The 20,046-nt window shown below is 45.3% G+C and overlaps 1 long non-coding RNA gene across 1 annotated transcript; it reads left to right on the forward strand.

Annotated features, from left to right (window-relative positions):
- Positions 1–4,351: 4,351 nt before the first annotated feature.
- On the forward strand, positions 4,352–8,900 carry LOC116970200. The gene is made up of 4 exons (XR_004411054.1): positions 4,352–4,383; positions 5,781–5,803; positions 5,893–6,011; positions 8,851–8,900. It is a non-coding gene; the product is annotated as an uncharacterized LOC116970200 (long non-coding RNA).
- The last annotated feature ends 11,146 nt before the right edge of the window (positions 8,901–20,046 follow it).

Below are 20,046 nucleotides of genomic sequence, written 5' to 3' on the forward strand. Positions count from 1 at the left end.
GAATTTCATTGTCCTATACAGGGACACATGACAATAAACTCACTTGAACTTGAACTTGAACTTGAGTTGTTAAACTCAGTGGCATCTGCTCTATTGGATGGACTTAGTTTCGTATAGTTTAGTTTAGTTCAGAGATACAACTCGGAAGCAGGCCCTTTGGCCCACCTAGACCGTGCCGACCGTCAATCACCCCGGAGATTTGCACTATCATACACACTGGGGACGTTTTACAATTCTTAATGAAGGCAATTGAACTGCAAACTGCACGTCTTTGTAGTGTGGGAGGAAACCAGAGCACGCGGGGGGAAACCCATGCAGTCACACGGAGAACGTACAAACTCTGTACAGAGAGCACCCGGAGTCGGGATTTGACCCTGACGCTGTAAATCTAAATTTAAGATAATTGGTCAGGTACATGGACAGGAATGTTTAGAGGGTTATGGGCTAAATGTGGGGCAGGTGGGACCAGTGTAGACGGTGCATGTTGGTTGGGATGGGCAAGTTGGGATGAAGGCCCTGTTTCCACACTATGACTTAATTGCTGCATCAGGCCTTACACAAAATTAACATCTTGCTGTAAGGAATATTTCAACAATTGAATAGGCAGCATCGCTGGAGAACGTCAATAGCTGACGTTTCGGATTGAATCTGAAGGGTCTCATCCCGAAAACGTCAGCTCTCCATGTTCTCCAGAGATGCTGCATGATGAGCGTTTGACTGCACTGGGCCTGTGCTCGCTGGAGTTAGAAGAACGTGGGGGGACCTCATCAAAACGTAGTGAATAACGAAAGGTGTGTAGTGGATGTTTCCACCAGTGGGAGAGGCTAGGTCTAGAGGTCATAGCCTCAGAATTAAAGAACATTGTTTTAAGGAGATGAGGGGGAATTTCTTTAGTCAGAGGGGTAGTGAGTCTGTGGATATCTTTCCTACCGAAGACTGTGGAGGCCAAGTCAGTGGATATTTTTGAGGCAGAAATAGAAAGACTCTTGATTAATCCGGGTATCAGAGGTTATCGGGAGAAGGCGGGAGAATGGGGTTAAGAGGGAGAGATAGATCAGCCATGATTGAATGGCGGAGTAGACGATGGGACCTCTGACTTAATTCTGCTCCTATCACTTATGACCCACTGAGTTACTCCAGCACTTTGTGTCCTTTTACACATAATATTCTCGAGTGCAGCCTCACCAATGAGTTGGACAAAGTGAGTGTTGTAGTCTTTGTAGATGGGACACTGAAACATGTGAAGCTCCCACTGTCGGTCCCAGCTTAGGTTGGGTGACCAAGTCAAGGGTTCCCAGGAGATTTTTAAATTAATGAACGAACACGTTTAAACACTGCTGTCTGTCTGTCCCTTTTGACTGAACAGAATGATTTAGAAATAAACACAACAGTGTTGTTGAATGTCACTGTGGATAACTTCCTGGATCTTCACTTCTGTAACTTGTGTCACCCCCATGACCAAAGCTTCACAGAGTTGCCAATCTTTGCAGCCGGGATGAGGCTGGGGGCGGGGCCCTTGTCACCTGCGGAGGGCGGGACAATGGGAGCGCCGTGAGGGGGGGAGGAGAAGGGAAAGGGGACGGAGGGGATGGGGAAGGGAAGGGGGGATGGCTGAGGGGTGGGAAGGGAGGAGGGTGGGGAAGCGGAGAGGGGAGAAGGGGTGGTGGGAAGAGAGGTGAGAAAGTAGGGGAGGGAGAAGAGGTGATGTTTAGGGGAGGGGGAAAAGATGGGATACATCGATAAATAGACAATAGGTGCAGGAGGAGGCCATTCGGCCCTTCGAGCCAGGACCGCCATTCAATGTGATCATGGCTGATCATCCACAATCAGTTCCCCGTTCCTGCCTTCTCCCCATATCCCTTGATTCCACCAGCACTAAGAGCTCTATCTAACTCTCTGTTGAACGCATCCAGTGAATCGGCCTCCACTGCCATCTGAGGCAGAGAATTCCACAAATCGGTCACGGTGGCGCAGCGGTAGAGTTGCTGCCTTACAGCGAATGCAGCGCCGGAGACCCGGGTTCGATCCCGACTACGGGCGCTGTCTGTACGGAGTTTGCACGTTCTCCCCCTGACCTGCGTGGGTTTTCTCCGGGATCTTCTGTTTCCTCCCACACTCCAAATACGTGCAGGTTTGTAGGATAATTGGCTTAGTGAATGTACAAATTGTCCCTAGTGGGAGCGAAGCGGGGAGAGTGACGGGAGAAGCGGGGAGAAGTGGAGAGAGGGAGGGAGGAGAAGGGCGGGGAGAGGGACGGGGGGGGGGAGAGGGGCGGAAGAAGAGGCGGGGAGACGTGGCGGGGAGAGTGACGGGGAGAGTGGCGGGGAGAAGGACGGGGAGAGGGAGAGGGGGCGGATGAGTCAGGGATGGAGGCGATGTGTCAGTGGGGGAAGGGGAGAGAGATAGGAGGTGAGAAAGGGAGGAGATGAGGACAAAGCTGGGGTGGCAGTGCGAACTGTGAGGAGGATGCTACGAGGATGAAGGGTGACTAGGACACACAACATTGCTGGAGAAACTGAGCGGGTGCAGCAGCATCTATGGAGCGAAGGTAATAGGCGAGTTTCGGGCCGAAACCCTTCTTCAGACTGATGGGGGGTGGGGGGGGGGGGGGGGGGAAGGAAGGAAAAAGGGAGGAGGATGAGCCCGAGGGCGGGCGGATGGGAGGAGATAGCTCGAGGGTTAAGGAAGGGGAGGAGACAGCAAGGGCTAGCAAAATTGGGAGAATTCAACGTTCATGCCATCAGGACGCATCTACCCAGGCGGAATATGAGGTGCTGTTCCTCCAATTTCCGGTGTTGCTCACTCTGGCAATGGAGGAGACCCAGGGACAGAGAGGGCGGATTGGGAATGGGAGGGGGAGTTGAAGTGCTGAGCCACCGGGAGTTCAGATAGGTTATTGCGGACTGAGCGGAGGTGTTCGGCGAAATGATCGGCGAAACGAGGACAGGTTGGGAGAGTGGAAGATGCAAGTTTAATGTTTAACTGACCCCTCCCTCATGTGAGATTGGTTGTGGCGGTCAGGCCACTGAACACTCAACACTTGCAGCCAAATAACATTCATTCCATGAGACGGCAGCGTGCACAGTGGAAAACTACCCAATCCATTCACCTCTTGATCCCATGCACTTCAGCCTCCGGCGCTCCAATCAATTACTGCAGGGCGTCAGCAGTTTCAGCGAATGGGAATGTGTTTTGAACCACGAAGTGGATGGTTTTAAATCAAATGTTAAAATGGCTTCGAAAGACAGGTTCGAGAGTTTAACCGAGGAGGTAATTTGTCCCATCTGCCTGGATTTCTTCACCGATCCGGTTATACTGGAGTGCGGGCACAACTTCTGCCGCTCCTGTATCACACAGAGTTGGGACAGGGAGGGGAGAAACTCCTGCCCGGAATGTAGAGAGCAGTTTACAGACCGCACCCTCAGGGTGAGTCGGGCCTTGGCGAGACTGTCTGAGAAGCTCGAACACTGAGCCTGAATCGGACAGAGAAGGAAAGTAAACCTTCAGTGCGAGGAACATCAGGAAGAACTGAAGCTGTTTTGTGAAACTGACAAGAAGCTGATCTGTGTGATTTGTGCAGCCGGGCGGAAACACAAGTCTCACAGCTTCATGCCGGTTTAAAGAAGCTGTTGAAACCTACAAGGTAAAAGCAAACCGATTTTGATCGCATCATTGTTTAATTCCATCTTTATAATCTAACACTTTTATTTTCTGATTTTCAATCACAATCCCAGGATCAGACGAAATCTTCCATCCAGTCTCTTACAAAAAAGAAATCAGGGATCCAGCGAATGGAGCAGCAACAGAAACAGAAGATTTCTGGAGTTCTGGTGAGGCTTTCCAGTTTCGATTTCCTGATCTTGTGTAGATTTGATCCCTGTGATGCGTGTAATAATAGGGCAGCGCAGTGACACAAGTAGTGCTGCTGTCTCCTAGTTCTGGTGAGCGGGTTTGATCCTGACCTCGGGTGCTGCCCGTGTGGTTCATGCCTTCTCCCTGTTGTACATTCCTCCCGCATTTTTGTGTACCTTAGACAAACTATTGAATTGCCAAAGCAAATAAAAAATGTACAGGCCAAATGTCACCGTTAAGTCGTGAGGAAACACAGCCAGTGACATTATATATTGATCTTCACCTTTTATTTTACAGGAACAGTCACACAATCTTCAGACCAAGATCACATCCCAGTATGCTGAACTGCACCAGATTCTCACTGAGAAAGAGCAGCGCACACTGGCAGATATCCGGGAGGAAGAGAAGAAGATTCTAAATACAATGGAGACAAATCTTGGAAAGATTCAAGAGAATGTAATATCTATTCAGGTGGAACTCTTAAAGTTGCAGCAACGGATGGATCAAAAAGACAGTGTGGAGTTTCTGAAGGTGAGGGGTTACACCACAGTTTGGTGAAGTGAAAGTGCACATTCACAAAATGGTGGGTGACATTTCAGAAATAAATGCTGCATTTACCAGTAATTCGGAACTGAGTAAATGTTCCCTCTGTTCCAGCTGTTGTTGTTCAGAAACTAATTGGCCTCCCGCTGAATCTATGGGATCTCAGGACTGTCTGGCGGGAATGTAGAGAGGTGTTTATATTATGTGGAGTTTAGAACAATGACAGGTGATCCTATATCTGATCCAAGGACCACGAATGGACAGAGGCCAGTGAATATCTGGGAGTCTCCAACTGAGAGGTTTTACATGTCAGACATATTTAAACCAGAGGAGGATACATTTTTGAAAAATCGGGTAATTGTAATTGACGGGAATGAGGCAAAGAGGGGGAGTTCAGTCCAGGGCTAGATCAGCCATGACCACATTGTGGGGATTAACATTGAAATCTAGAATGTGACGCACACATCAGATGATCATCTATATCCGGTTCCCATCAGCAGTGGGTGGTCACCTTAGGGGAATTTGCTCTGTTGTTTTGTCCATCTTGTTTCACCATAGAATGACAACCCATTCTACACCATAGACAGGCCATTTGGCCCATCCTATCCAGTCAAGTTTTCTGCTCCACTCATCATCCCTCCCATATACTCTCCACACCCGGTAACAATAACCCAAATTCCAGGACGTCACGTGTTTATCCTGCTTGTCCTTAAATTTATCTCTGCTGTTGGCTTCAGTCCCTCCAATGCAAGTGAGGTCCATGTTCCCAACACTGCATTCTTTTCAGTACTTGTTGAATATCGTCACATTCCTGCTTTGATTTTTGGTTTCCCCACAAGTAGAGATATTATTTCACCCCCACCCATTAAAATCCACTGATAATTTTAAATTCTATCTCATCATTCCTGACATGTTCTCCAGATAAAATCCCATGACCTGCTCAGTCTTTGCATTGAGTTCTGTGCAAGAGGGAACTGCAGATGCTGGTTTAAACCAAAGATAGACACAAAAAGCTGGAGCAACTCAGGGGGACAGGCAGCATCTCTGGAGAGAAGGAATGTGTGACGTTTCAGGTTGGGACCCGAAGTCTGAAGAAGGGTGTTGACCCGAAACCTCACCCATTCCTTCTCTCCAGAGATGCTGCCTGTCCCGCTGAGTTACTCCAGCTTTTTGTGTCGATCTTTGCATTGAGTTCCATCCTCTAAGTGATGACGTCATTCTCATGAACATTCCTTGTGCTTTCCCCCATCGTTCTACATCTCTGCGGCAATATCCGCTTTCTGTCTGCATGGCAGCGGCAATAAGAGTTGGGAAATGGGAATTATCAGAGGGTTGTAGAAAGTTGGTCCCTCAGTCAATTGAGATTTTTGTTTTATTTATTTCAGGAGGAAGCTGGTCGCAAGCAAAGGTAGGACATTGTCTTGACTGAAGCATTGTAAGGTTTTGCTGAATATATTTCTAATGCTCAGATGATATCCTGCTGTTAAATATTTGCAGGGTTCGTGATGAAGCTAAACCACTGTCGGTGGTAGATGTTAACTTGCTGATTGAAACATTTGATAATCCTTTTTTGTACAACACGGTATTGGCAGAAACACCTGATGGCATCAAGCAAGGTAAAGCTTATACCCTTTGCATTGTTCTTGTTTCTGGAATCTTTAAGTTAATGTGTAGATGCAAACATTAATGGTATTTTGGACTGAAGGGAAATTGAAGATTTGATCTTCCACCAAACACAGCTGCAGAAAAGCATCACATAATCAGAGAGAGATGTCGCACAGAAACAGGCCCTTTAACTCAACATGACTATGCCAACCTAGTTGCCCAACCAAGCTAGTCCCACTTGCCTGAGTCTGACACATTTTCTTCCAAGTCTTTCTTATTCATGTCTCTGACCAACTGACTAAAATGTCGTCATTGACGCTGCCTTGTCCACTTCCTCTGCCAGTTTGTTCCATACATACACTACGCATTGATGAAAAAGCTTCTCCTTTTTACTGTACCACTCTCACCTTAAACTGATGCACTCTGGGTTTAGACTCTCCTACCTTGGGTAAATACTAGGCTATTCACCCTATCTGTGAAAACATCTATAAAAACAGCCGGATGGGCTCCAAAGACAAATGCCCCTGCCTGTCCAACGTCTCCTTCTAACCCGCCCTTCAGACCTGATGAAATTATTGTAAATCCTTTTACACCCTCTCTAATTTGCTAACAACCGTATTGTGTCAAACGCTGTATTTAATATCCTGACCTATGAAAGCATGAGTGACAAAACATATTCTTCACCATCCCTGCCTGTCACTGTTGCATCTTCCATGGCACTGTGTACCTGCAGCCCGAGATCTCTCAGTTCTATAAAGTTCCCCGTTTACTGTGTATGTCCTGCCCTGGTTTGTCTCAGCAAAGTGCATCACCTCACCTTCACATGAATAAATCCCACCTGCCGTTCCTGAGCCCATTGGCCCAGTTCACAGGGATCCCATTTACTCTCAGATAACCTTCTTCACTCTCCACAATGTCACCAATTTTAGTTACATCTGCAAACTGACTAACCGTGCAACCTACATACACACCCAATCGTGTATATAAATAAGGAACAACAGTGGACTCTGTCTCCAGTCTGAAAAACAACCCTCTACCAACATCCTCTGTCTGCGACCTTCAGGTAAATGTTGTATTCCATCGGCTAGTTCACCCCGGATTCCATGAGATCCAACCATCCTGAGCGGCCTCTCATGCGGTGTGTAGAAGTTGCATCTCTCAGAGGGCAGTGAATATCTGGAATGTTGTGCCCAAGGTGGTGGTAAAAGGCTGAGTTATTGGATATGTGCAACTTGGCTACAAATAAACATTTGATTGATCGAATATTTAAGATTATGGGGAACTCAGAAGAGGAATTGGTGGCAGCTTAGATCAGCCATGATCACATTGAATGGAGGGGCAAGCCTGAGGAGCGGATCCTAATCCTGCTCCTGTTTTCTTGTGTTCCTATGCTCCTGTGGACCGATAAATTGACAGACGTGACACAGAGGAAATGCAGCAAAGATTAACAATACTAGTTCCTGGGGCAATGAGTTTGTTGTGCGGGGTGAGATTGAGTAGACTAGGCCGGTGTACTCAAGAGTTCGGGTGTATTGGGGCAGATCTCAGTGAAACACAAAGTTCTTACAGGGCTCAGTGGGCTGGATGCGGGGAGGATGTTTCCCCTTTCTGAGGGGTCTGGAAAACGGGCACCCTCTCAGAATGTGGGCTGCACCTGGTAGGACAGAGATAAGGAGACATTACTGCACGCAGAGACTGGGGAACCTTTGGAATTCCCTGCACAGGTGGCTGTGGTAACTCAGTCATTCAGTGCTCTTGGAGCTGAGAGCCGTGGTTGTACATTACAGAATCAGGCCCTTCGACCCTTCATGTCCATTATCACCTATTTCCCAGCTTTACCAATCGATTTGCCCACATTACATTGGTATTCTTCTGCACTTCACCTAGATAAGTGCCTCAAATATAATGATTAGATCTCACCACCACCTCCTCTGTATCATGTTCCAGATATCACCCACTCTGAGTGTAAAGAAAACGTACTACTCAGAACCACTTTAAAATTCCTTGCTCTCAAGATAAACCTGCACTCTTGATTTGATATCCCTGCTGCAGCACCGATCTCTGCTGCACTCCACCAGTCACAGACCTCCAAGCAGAAAACTCATCCTTCTACCGCTACCTTCTACCTCCAACCACCAAGCCAATTGTGGATCCATTTCACCAGCTCGCCTTGGATCCCACCTGCCTTCACTTTCTGGACCAGCCTTACATGCGCAACATTGTCAAGTCCCTCAGTGAAGTTCATATATTGGTTCACAATGAGATCAGTGTGTTCTTGGTTGTACACACCCATCAAATCCACCCGTGAATCCCCTCTCTTTCAGCGACCCTACAACCACAAGTCTCCACCCATTCTGTCCAACACCCGATCATTCAACCTCTGCTTCCTTCCATGGTCCAAGCCACCCCTCCCTCTATCTCACCCTCCACTCAAAGAAACAGGGGCAGGTCATCTGGCCCCTCATGTCTCCCCCCATTCACTATGATCATGGTGACTCCACCCCACACCTCTACCTCGTCTTTAACAACCTCAAACTACCACTCGCCTCAATATCCTCTTGCTCCGATCTGCCTCCATATCTGAATAGCCCGCTTCATTTCTCCATCCCCACTGCAATCTCGCAATCCTCCTCACTCTCCGCACTCGTCCTCCCCGTCCACCCTCCCCCACCTCACGAAATTCCATCTGTTGTCCACCGGATGTGTTTGGGGTGAAACCCCGGTCAAGGTGTCAGTTGTCCGCCCGCCTGTGCCTGAGGCCGAGCGGCTTCTCCCCCGATCCCGGGGCCGCGCTGCCCGAGTCTCCCCCCGACCCCCGGGGACTCTCTGATTCTCTGCTTCTCTCCCCAGTCTCCGTCACCCTGGATGTGGAAACAGCGCATCCGCGGCTCGAGGTGTCTGAGGATCGGAAGAGGGTGAGATGGACCGGGACCCGGAGGCGTCTCCCTGACACCGGGAAGAGGTTTACAGACTGGGAGTGTGTGCTGGGATCGGAGGGATTCACATCGGGGAGACATTACTGGGAGGTGGAGGTGGCGGGGAGTCGGCGCTGGTGTCTGGGAGTCGCCGCAGAGTCTGTGGAGAGGAAGAGACAGGTCGCACTGACCCCGGAGACTGGAGTCTGGAGCATCTGGCGGGTGGGTGACGATTTTGATGCATTCGCCTCCCCTCCATCCCGTCTCCCCGCCCGTCCCATCCACGGGAGGGTGGGAGTTTATCTCAGTTTCGAGTCCGGGACAGTTTCATTTTACGACGCGGACACCAAGTCCCATCTCCACACCTCCACTGGGAATAAATTCACGGAGAAACTTTATCCTTTCTTCTGGACTTGGGATGAAAACTGGCTGAGAATCTGCTCCGGTTCCGCTCCGGGTGTGTAAAAAAATGTAAATGTGGGAAGAGTGAAATAAACTGCAACTGAAATCAGAGCTGTCTGTCTGTCTGTCGATCCGTTCATTTTAACGCGTTAACCGCGTCCGGCAACGGAACAGAAATTACTTTAGTGAAAATATAAAGATTGAAACAATCTCCCTTCCCGCGGGTTCAGCAGCAGCCGCAGGTGGGCGGCGGGTCCTGAGCTCCGGGCTCCCCCGGGTCCTAAACTCCCCCCGAGTAACAACGCGACACAAGCGGTGTTGGTGCGGAATTCAACAGCGGCGTAAAGGCGAGTTTGGGGATAGGTGGTGATAGAAGGGCGGAATAACATCGGAAGTGGTCAAGCTCTTACTTTTGATATAGATATAAATTAAAATGTATTTACAAATAAAATCCGACATAATATTTATATAGATGGATAGAGGTGTTTTAGAAATTGGTATATATGAAACATAGAAACATAGAAATTAGGTGCAGGAGTAGAGGCCATTCGGCCCTTCGAGCCTGCACCGCCATTCAATATGATCATGGCTGATCATCCAACTCAGTATCCCATTCCTGCCTTCTCTCCATACCCCCTGATCCCTTTAGCCACAAGGGCCACATCTAACTCCCTCATAAATATAGCCAATGAACTGGCCTCAACTACCTTCTGTAGCAGAGAATTCCAGAGATTCACCACTATCTGTGTGAAAAATGTTTTCCTCATCTCGGTCCTAAAAGATTTCCCCCTTATCCTTAAACTGTGACCCCTTGTTCTGGACTTCCCCAACATCGGGAACAATCTTCCTGCATCTAGCCTGTCCAACCCCTTAAGAATGTTGTAAGTTTCTATAAGATCCCCCTCAATCTTCTAAATTCTAGCGAGTACAAACCGAGTCTATCCAGTCTTTTTTCATATGAAATTCCTGACATCCCAGGAATCAGTCTGGCGAACCTTCTTTGTACTCCCTCTATGGCAATAATGTCCTTCCTCAGATTGGGAGACCAAAGCTGTACACAATACTCCTGTTGTGGTCTCACCAAGACCCTGTACAACTGCAGTAGAACCTCCCTGCTCCTATACTCAAATCCTTTTGCAATGAATGCTAACATACCATTTGCCTTCTTCACTGCCTGCTGCACCTGCATGCCTACTTTTAATGACTGGTGTACCATGACACCCAGGTCTCGTTGCATCTCCCCCTTTCCTAATCGGACACCATTCAGATAAAAGTCTACTTTCCTGTTTCTGCCACCAAAGTGGATAACCTCACATTTATCCACATTATACTGCATCTGCCATGCATTTGCCCACTCACCCAGCCTATCCAAGTCACCTTGCAGCCTCCTAGCATCCTCCACACAGCTAACACTGTCCCCCAGCTTTGTGTCATCTGCAAATTTGGAGATGTTGCATTCAATTCCCTCGTCCAAATCATTAATATATATCGTAAATAGCTGGGGTCCCAGCACTGAGCCTTGCGGTACCCCACTAGTCACTGCCTGCCATTGTGAAAAGGACCCGTTTACTCCTACTGCAGTTGTACAGGGTCTTGGTGAGACCACACCTGGAGTATTGCGTACAGTTTTGGTCTCCAAATCTGAGGAAGGACATTATTGCCCTAGAGGGAGTGCAGAGAAGGTTCACCAGACTGATTCCTGGGATGTCAGGACTGTCTTATGAAGAAAGACTGGATAGACTTGGTTTATAATCTCTAGAATTTAGGAGATTGAGAGGGGATCTTATAGAAACTTACAAAATTCTTAAAGGGTTGGACAGGCTAGATGCAGGAAGATTGCTCCCGATGTTGGGGAAGTCCAGGACAAGGGGTCACAGCTTAAGGATAAGAGGGAAATCCTTTAAAACCGAGATGAGAAGAACTTTTTTCACACACAGAGTGGTGAATCTCTGGAACTCCCTGCCACAGAGGGTAGTCGAGGCCAGTTCATTGGCTTCTCGGTCCTAAAAGACTTCCCTCTTATCCTTAAACTGTGACCCCTAGTTCTGGACTTCCCCAACATCGGGAATAATCTTCCTGCATCTAGCCTGTCCAACCCCTTAAGAATTTTGTAAGTTTCTATAAGATCCTCCCTCAATCTTCTAAATTCTAGCGAGTACAAGCCGAGTCTATCCAGTCTTTCTTCATATGAAAGTCCTGCCAACACAGGAATCAGTCTGGTGAACCTTCTCTGTACTCTGTGTATGGCAAGAATGTGTTTCCTCAGATTAGGAGACCAAAACTGTACGCACTCATTTGATTTTTGTATAAAAATTCAAACATTTTGGACTGAAATTTTTGAAATCTTCACAAAATTATTTAAAATAAAATTGATACCGAAAGCAGAATGGATTATTTTTGGAACAATGTAGGGCAGCCCTGAACTAACTGTTTCAAAATAATCTATTTAATTACAGGTTAATAACGGGAAAAAAACTAATACTTAAATTCTGTAAAAACGCCCCTATACCAACAATAAATATGTGGATTTCAAATATGTTCGAAACATTACACCAGGAAGATATGAGATTCCTTCTTGCAGGCAAATCAGACCACTTCCAAAAGACGTGGTCTGCATTTATCAACTTACTACAAGTATAAGGTGCAACAGTACTCTGAAAAGAAATGGTTTCAGGATCTGGTAAGGGGGGATGAAACATACGAAGTTGGTATATTCCTTTCTGCTCTGTCTTCTTAATAGAGCTTTTGTTTATTTTTCTCTTTTTTCTTTTCTACGGCCTATTTCTTAACTTTTTTCTCTAACTCTTCGTGTAATGGGTCTTTTTTCTTGATAACTTTTTCACACAATCACGACTCTTTCTCACTTTCTTTACTTTTTTCTATTTTTAAAGCTTAAAAAATGAATGGTACAAGAAATGTAATAAGTTATATTTGGCTTGTATTAATGTAATGTACTTTACTTCTAAAAAATAAAAAATAAATAAAATAAAATAAAAATAATAATAATATTTTAGCTGGAGCAAAAATAAAATATCTATTAAAGCATCTTGTTTTTGCATGGTGGCGTAGTGCGAAAAGTGCGAAAAGAGTGAAGACATACACCACCAGATTCAGGGACAGTTTCTTCCCAGCTGTTATCAGGCAACTGAATCATCCTACCACAACCAGAGCGCAGTCCTGAACTACCGTCTACCTCTTTGATGACCCTTGGTCGAACTTTGCTGGCTATACCTTGCACTAAACGTTATTCCCTTATCATGTATCTAAACACTGTAAATGAATCAATTGCAATCATGTGTTGTCTTTCTGCAGACTGGTTAGCACGCAACAAAGGATTTTCACTGTACCTCGGCACACGTGACAGTAAACTAAACTAACTAAACTGGCGTTAGATCACCTGCCTTACGGCGCCAGAGACCCGGGTTCAATCCTGACTACCGGAGCTTGTCTGTGCGAGGTTTGAACATTTCTACATGGGTTTTCACCAACATCTTCGGTTTCCACCAACGCTCCAGAGACGTACAGGTCTGTAGGTTAATTGACTTGGTATAAATATAAATTGTCCATAGTGTGTGTAGGATAGTGTTGATGTGCGGGGAACGCTGGTCGGTACAGGCTCGGTGGGCCGAATGGCCTGTTTCCGCGCATTAGCTCTAAACCAAATTAAACAAATTACAAAACCAGGGCCAGACATGGCACGACAAACGTGAATAAAAGCATTACACCAAAATTAATTAAATAGGCTACACATTTTTTACACAATTATGAAATTTCAGATATAGTACCAGGAATTTTCATTATCAATCCCTCACAACAATGGCAAATGAATACACTAGATGGCGGTAAAATGTCATTCATTTTTAAAATTACTTAAAAAAAATCCAGTTTACAACCCAGCGGTATGAATATTGATTCCTCTAGCACCGTAACCCCTGCATCCCCTCTCTCTCTGTCCCTTCCCCACACAAGTACTTCTACCAGCTTCAAAGCCGTCTTGTTGAGTCTCATTGTCTGTAACTCATTCGCATCCAGCCCACAGCTAACATGGACATTTCTTCCCAATAACCCTTTCTGGCAATAACCCTCCCTTCACCACCTCCAGTTTAAATTCCATTTGGAATATTTTGGAGGACCAAGTAACCAAGAAACATGAACCAAGAACATAGAAAATAGGTGCAGGAGTAGGCGACTAGGTCCTTCGAGCCAGCACCGCCATTCAATATGATCATGGCTGAGCATCTAAAATCAGTAACCCATTCCTACTTTCTTCCCATATCCCTTGATTCCATTAGCCCGAAGAGCTTGGTAGACACAACATGCTGGAGTAACTCAGCGGGACAGGCAGCACCTCTGGAGAGAAGGCATTCCTTCTTTCCAGAGATGAAGCCAGTGCCACTGAGTTACTCCAGCATGTTGTGTCTACCTTCAATTTAAACCAGCATCTGCAGTTCTTTCCTAGCCGTAAGAGCTATATTTAACTTTCTTGAATATATCCAGTGAATTGGCCTCCACTGCCTTCTGTGGCAGAGAATTCCACAGATTCACAACTCTCTGGGTGAAAACGTTTTGCCTCATCTCAGTTCTAAATGGACTACCACTTAGTCTCACACTGTGACACCTGTCACTGGACTCCCCCAACATCGGAAACATTTTTCCAGCATCTAGCCTTTTTCTAACCACGGCCTGTTCCCTTTATCATTCTTATTTTTTTGCATATCTTTCATTCATTTGTTTTATATCTCCCTCTATCACCATCTATATCTCTCGTTTCCCTTTCATAGAACCACAGAAAATAGGTGCAGGAGTAGGCCATTCGGCCCTTCGAGCCTGCGCCATTCAAAATGATCATGGCTGATCATCCAACTCAGTATCCCACCCCTGCCTTTTCTCCATACCCCCTGATCCCTTTAGCCACAATGACCACATCTAACTCCCTCTTAAATATAGCTAATGAACTTGCCTCAACTACCTTCTGTGGCAGAGAATTCCACAGATTCACCACTCTCTGTGCAAAAAAATGATCTTCTCATCTCGGTCCTAAAATACTTCCCTCTTATCCTTAAACTGTGAAGAGGGACTATAGTTCTGGACCTCCCCAACATCTGGAACAATCTTCCTGCATCTAGCCGGTACAACCCCTTAAGAATTTTGTAAGTTTCTATAAGATCCCCCCTCAATCTTCTGAATTCTAACGTGTACAAGCCGAGTCTATCCAGTCTTTCTTCATATGAAAGTCCTGCCATCCCAGGAATCAGTCTGGTGAACATTCTCTGTACTCCCTCTACTTCCCTGACTCTCAGTGTGAAGAAGGGTCTCGACCCACAAAGTCACCTATTGCTTTTCTCCAGAGAAGCTGTCTGACCCGCGGAGTTTCTTCAGATTTATGTACTCAAATATCTTCATTGTGTGAAGTTTTTTTTAATAACATCGAACATTGTTCTAAAGTCCAGCGGCCCAGATCGAGGGAGGAGCGGCGCCCAGTTGGGGCGGCCAGCCTGAGGAAGGAGCGGCGCCCAGTCGGGGCGGCCCAGCCTGAGGGAGGAGCGGCGCCCAGTTGGGGCGGCCCAGCCTGAGGAAGGAGCGGCGCCCAGTCGGGGCGGCCTGGCGCGAGGGAGGAGCGGCGGCCTGGCGCGAGGCTGAGACGGTGGCAGTACTCACGTGAGGGCGATCCGGCTCGGGGCTGGAACGATGCTCCGGGGGCTGGGACGGCAGTTCTGGTGGCGGTGGCCTGAGACCGGGGGTTCGGCCGCGGGCCAGCGGCTGCGTCAGCAGGTCTGGTGAGCGGCAGCTTCGACTACCCCGGGCCGCGGTGTTTGAGCCGCAGGACAGGTTTTAACATCGCCCGGGGGGTATCGCCTCAGCGCAGAAGGAGAAGAGGAGGGAAGAGACTGCAGCCCTAAGACTTTTGCCTCCATCACAGTGAGGAGATGTTGGGTGGACTCACTGTGGTGGATGTTAATATGTGTTTATTGTTGTTTTTTATTGTATTGTATTATATGTAATGACTGCTTAAATTTCGTTCAGACTTCGGTCTGGATGACAAATAAAAGGCAATTCAATTCAATTCAGCTGAATGCTTTTATTTTAAAGCAGTTTGGATAACAGTGGTGCCTTATCGGGCATATCGGCCGATTCCGCAGTATCGATTTTTAGCAACGGGTGGGGACCCTGCGCCGCGCAAGCATTCAGACAGCTCGGAGGTAGACACAAATGCTGGAGAAACTCAGCGGGTGGGGCAGCCTGAAGAATGGTCTCGACCCGAAACGTTACCTATTCCTTCGCTTCATAGATGCTGCTCACCCGCTGAGTTTCTCCAGCATTTTTGTCTGCCTTCGATTTTTCCAGCATCTGCAGTTCTTTCTTAAACATTTAAACAGCTCGGCATCAGTTGAAAGGGGCACTGCAGCGAAGTGAACTGAACTGAACATGCATGGAATTTGTGCTAACATTCTCGACGTGCTGCGTATTTTTAAACCATATTCTGCTATTTTGAACTTCTACAAGCATGCGATATGTTTAATGTAATAATTTATAATGCTTGGTTCATCGTTGTTGATGTCCAGAATTCACTGGGACACAAGAGTCTGCAGATACGGCACATGCATGAGTTGGAATAGTGGAGAGACCCTCAATGCAGGAGCGAGAAGTGAACTTTTGGTAAAATGTAATTGATCAAGAAGCATTTGTGGAAGCTATGAGCGAATCCTCTTTGTGGGTAAAGACCCCCTAAACATGACGAATTAATACATTAACAGATTAACCCCCCTTTGTTGAATTTGGATAATTCGCACAACCAGTAAAATGCACAATAACCTAATAGATAAAAGGTACACAAAATTGCTGGGGAAACTCAGCGGGTGCAGCAGCATCTATGGAGCGAAGGAAATAGGCGACGTTTCGGGGCGTCGCCTATTTCCTTCGCTCCATAGATGCTGCTGCACCCGCTCAGTTTCCCCAGCAATTTTGTGTACCTTCGATATTCCAGCATCTGCAGTTCCCTTTTGGACAACCTAATAGATAAGACTTGTTTATTCGAATTTGGTGCCAAGTGCTTTCAGTGTTCAAATGAAGTAATCCCCAAACTGTATGGAATTTAGAGGTTGTTTTTAAAATCTGGTAGAGTGAAAAGCTTTTGTTGCGTGCACTCCAGTCACCGTAAAGACAATGCATGATTACAATCGATCCATTACAGTGTATCATAATCATAATCATAAGCTAGGCCGCCAGCTCCATGATGTTAGGCCGCAGAGCGACCGGAGATATGATCCGGGAAACAATCGCATCTACGACAAGGTAAGAGATTGAAAATAAGTTTTCCCCGACCCCTCCCCCACCCCCCACATAAAAGACACAAGTGAAGACTAATCCACACTTTTGAAACACACTGAAAATAACCAAAAAAAGACGAAAAGACAGACAAGCTGTTGTGTGATGCAGATCTACCAATGAGGTAGATGGTAGTTCAGCTCTCTGGTTGTGGGAGGATGATTCAGTTGCCTGAGAACAGCTGTTAAGAAACTGTCCCTGAATATGGAGGTGTGCATCTTACTAGTGGCTTGTACAGTTGTATCAAATCCTGTACTTCATACCTTCACGGACCCAGCAAATGTGCCAAACGCCTTCGGCACCACCTTGCCCATCCCTGGTGCAATTGTCATGGAGCTGTGTGGCTGCATTCCAATGTCTCTCTAGTCTGCTAAAAATAACACAGGGCGTAACGTTTTAATGTGTATAATGTGCCCTGACTTGTTTTTCCAACTTGCATCACATTTGTCCAAGTTAGATAAATCAGCCTTTAAACCGCACATTGGCCCAGTTCATAAAAATCTTGTTCCATCCCATTTAAATGGATTACCTCTCCAAAATGTTACCATAGAAACGTATAAACATAGAAACTAGGTGCAGGAGTAGGCCGTTCTGCCCATATTAACCGCTGATCATCCGAATTCAGTACCCTGTTCCTGCTTTCTCCCCATATCCCTTGATTCCGTTTACCCTGATTGCTATATGTAACTCTCTCTTGAATACACCCCGTGAATTAGCCTATACTGCCTTCTGTGACAGAGAATTCCACAGATTCACAACCCTCCGGGTGAAAAAGTTGTCCGTCATTACAGTCCTATATGACCTACCCCTTATTCTTAAACTGTGGCCCCTGGTTCTGGATCCCCCAACACTGGGAAAATTTTTCCTGCATCCAGCCTGTCCAATCGGCTAAGAATTTTATATGTCTCTGTTAGATCCCATCTCATCCTTCTAATATGTCAGTGAATATCAGCGCAGTCGTTCCATTCTCGATCTCCCGTACACTAACACTATCCTACATACTAGGGACATTTTTTTTAAACTAGCCTCATCGCAAACTGACTAACCATTAGAACGGGTTGTTTAAGAAGGAACTGCAGATGCTGGAAAAATCGATAAAAATGCTGGAGAAACTCAGCGGCTGAGACAGTATCTACCTTCCTTCCATAGATGTTGCCCCACCCACTGAGTTTCTCCAGCATTTTTATCAACCATGAGAACGGGATACTGATTGTGGATGATCAGCCATGATCACATTGAATGGTGTCGTGGTTTTAAGACTCAAAGTTTGGATAAGATGACGCAGACACGAAGAATTCTTCAAGAAGACGAAAAGCCTTTTTATTTGCACACAAATTTGGCTTGGAACATTCAGAGGCACCGCGGCCTGGTCACTCTCCAATAGTTCTCTGATTCATAAATTCAGACAGCGTTTTATTACAGTTTCAGTCATCTTCGGCTACTTGGCATGCATGCTTCTGTAACTTTAATCTCTCACTGTCATTGCCAATTAACTTTAATCTCTGAACCTACAATGGTGTTCTTAGCTAAAGCAAAATAATAAATAAGAAGCAACTTGTTTATGTGCCTTGATGTCTGATCACATAAAAATAGCAGACATCTGCGAGCTTTAATAATTGTTTTAAGCATATTGGTTATATGTCTACACACAAAGATACAAATGGTGCAGAAATTAAAAGTAAGAAGTAACCTTTTTAATCTTCTATATTACTTCTATATAGTCTTCTATAATGGTCGTGTTGGAAAAAAGGGCCGAATGGCCTAATCCTGCACCTATTTTTTTATGTATCTATGTAACCATGCCACCTACATACACATCCAAATCGTTTACATTAACAAATGGTCGACAGTTGAGCTAGCACCGAGCCCTGCGACAAACCATCTGCTTCTGTCTCCATTCTCAGGAGCAACCCTCTACCATCGCCCTCGGAATCCGACCTTCAGGCGAATTTTGTATCCCATTGGCGTGTTTAAAGGGTGAATACGTGCACCTCCAGATTCAGGAACTGTTTCTTCCCAGCTGTCATCGGGCAACTGAATCAACCTCCCAAACCAGAGAGCGGTGCTGAACTTCAATCTATCTCAATGGTGAGTCCCGGCCTCTCCTTGTTCAAACTTGAACCTTGCACTAAGTTTTACTCCCTATACACTGTAATGGCTTGATTGTAATCATGCATTGTATGAATGAATGATATCTTTATTTCGAACGATTAAAAAAAAAAGAAGAAAAGAAAAGATGAAAATGACATATACACATACACACATACATACATATATACATACATACATACATACATACATACATACATACATACATACATACATACATACATACATACATACATACATACATATACACATATACACACATATACATATACATAACATATATGTACATACATAGATTATAAAATCAAAAGCCAATTTCAACATAATACACATTAGACTCGTACGAAAAGGGATAGGAAGAAGCCTATGCTTGTCAAGTCCTACCCCCATTCTTCACCATTAACAAATGCAAAATTCAATAAAATAAACTAAACAGACAATTCAAATAAAACTGCTCCAATCAAGCTATTAAGGAAAAAAAGAACAAAAATAGAAAAGAACAAAAAGAACAAGCACCATTAACATCTATGAGATTTACATTCTCCTTCCTCATTACTGTACTTTTCAAAGATATATCTTTTGTATATTTTTTTAAATTGCATTATATTCATACTTTGTTTAATCGTTTCGTCAAGACCATTCCACAAAACCACCCCACAAATGGAAATACACATACTTTTTAAATTGGTCCGAGCATAATGCTGGTTCAAGTTTAGTTTCCCTCTAAAGTTATAATCCCACTCTCTGTCTTTGAACAGTTTTTGTATGTTTACAGGTAGCAGTTTATTTTTTGCTTTATAAATTATTTGTGCACTTAAATTCTACCAGATCCTTAATCTTTAAGGTGTGTAATTTTAAATACAGTATATTGGTGTGTTCATAATATCCAACATTGTTTACTATACGAATAGCTCTTTTTTGTAGTGTGCTTAGTGATTGTAAGGTGGTTTTGTAGGTGTTACCCCATCCTTCCACACAGTAATCTAAATACGGTAACACAAGTGAGCTGTACAGAATATACAGTGCTCTCTCATTCAAAACATGCCTTGCTTTCCCCATCACTCCAATACTCCGTACTACTTTTGCTCTCACATGTTTTATATGGGGTTTCCAGCAGATTTTGTGATCATGAATCACACCCAGAAATTTATTTTCATACACTCTTTCTATTTCAACATTATTTATCATTACTTTTACTTGTGTATTTATTTTGCGTTTTCCAAACAGCATAAGTTTGGTTTTGTTTAAATTCAATGATAATTTATTCAAATCAAGCCATGTTTTTAGTTATCAA

The sequence above is a fragment of the Amblyraja radiata genome, unplaced genomic scaffold (genome assembly GCF_010909765.2).
Source record: "Amblyraja radiata isolate CabotCenter1 unplaced genomic scaffold, sAmbRad1.1.pri scaffold_632_ctg1, whole genome shotgun sequence".
NCBI lineage: Eukaryota > Metazoa > Chordata > Chondrichthyes > Rajiformes > Rajidae > Amblyraja > Amblyraja radiata.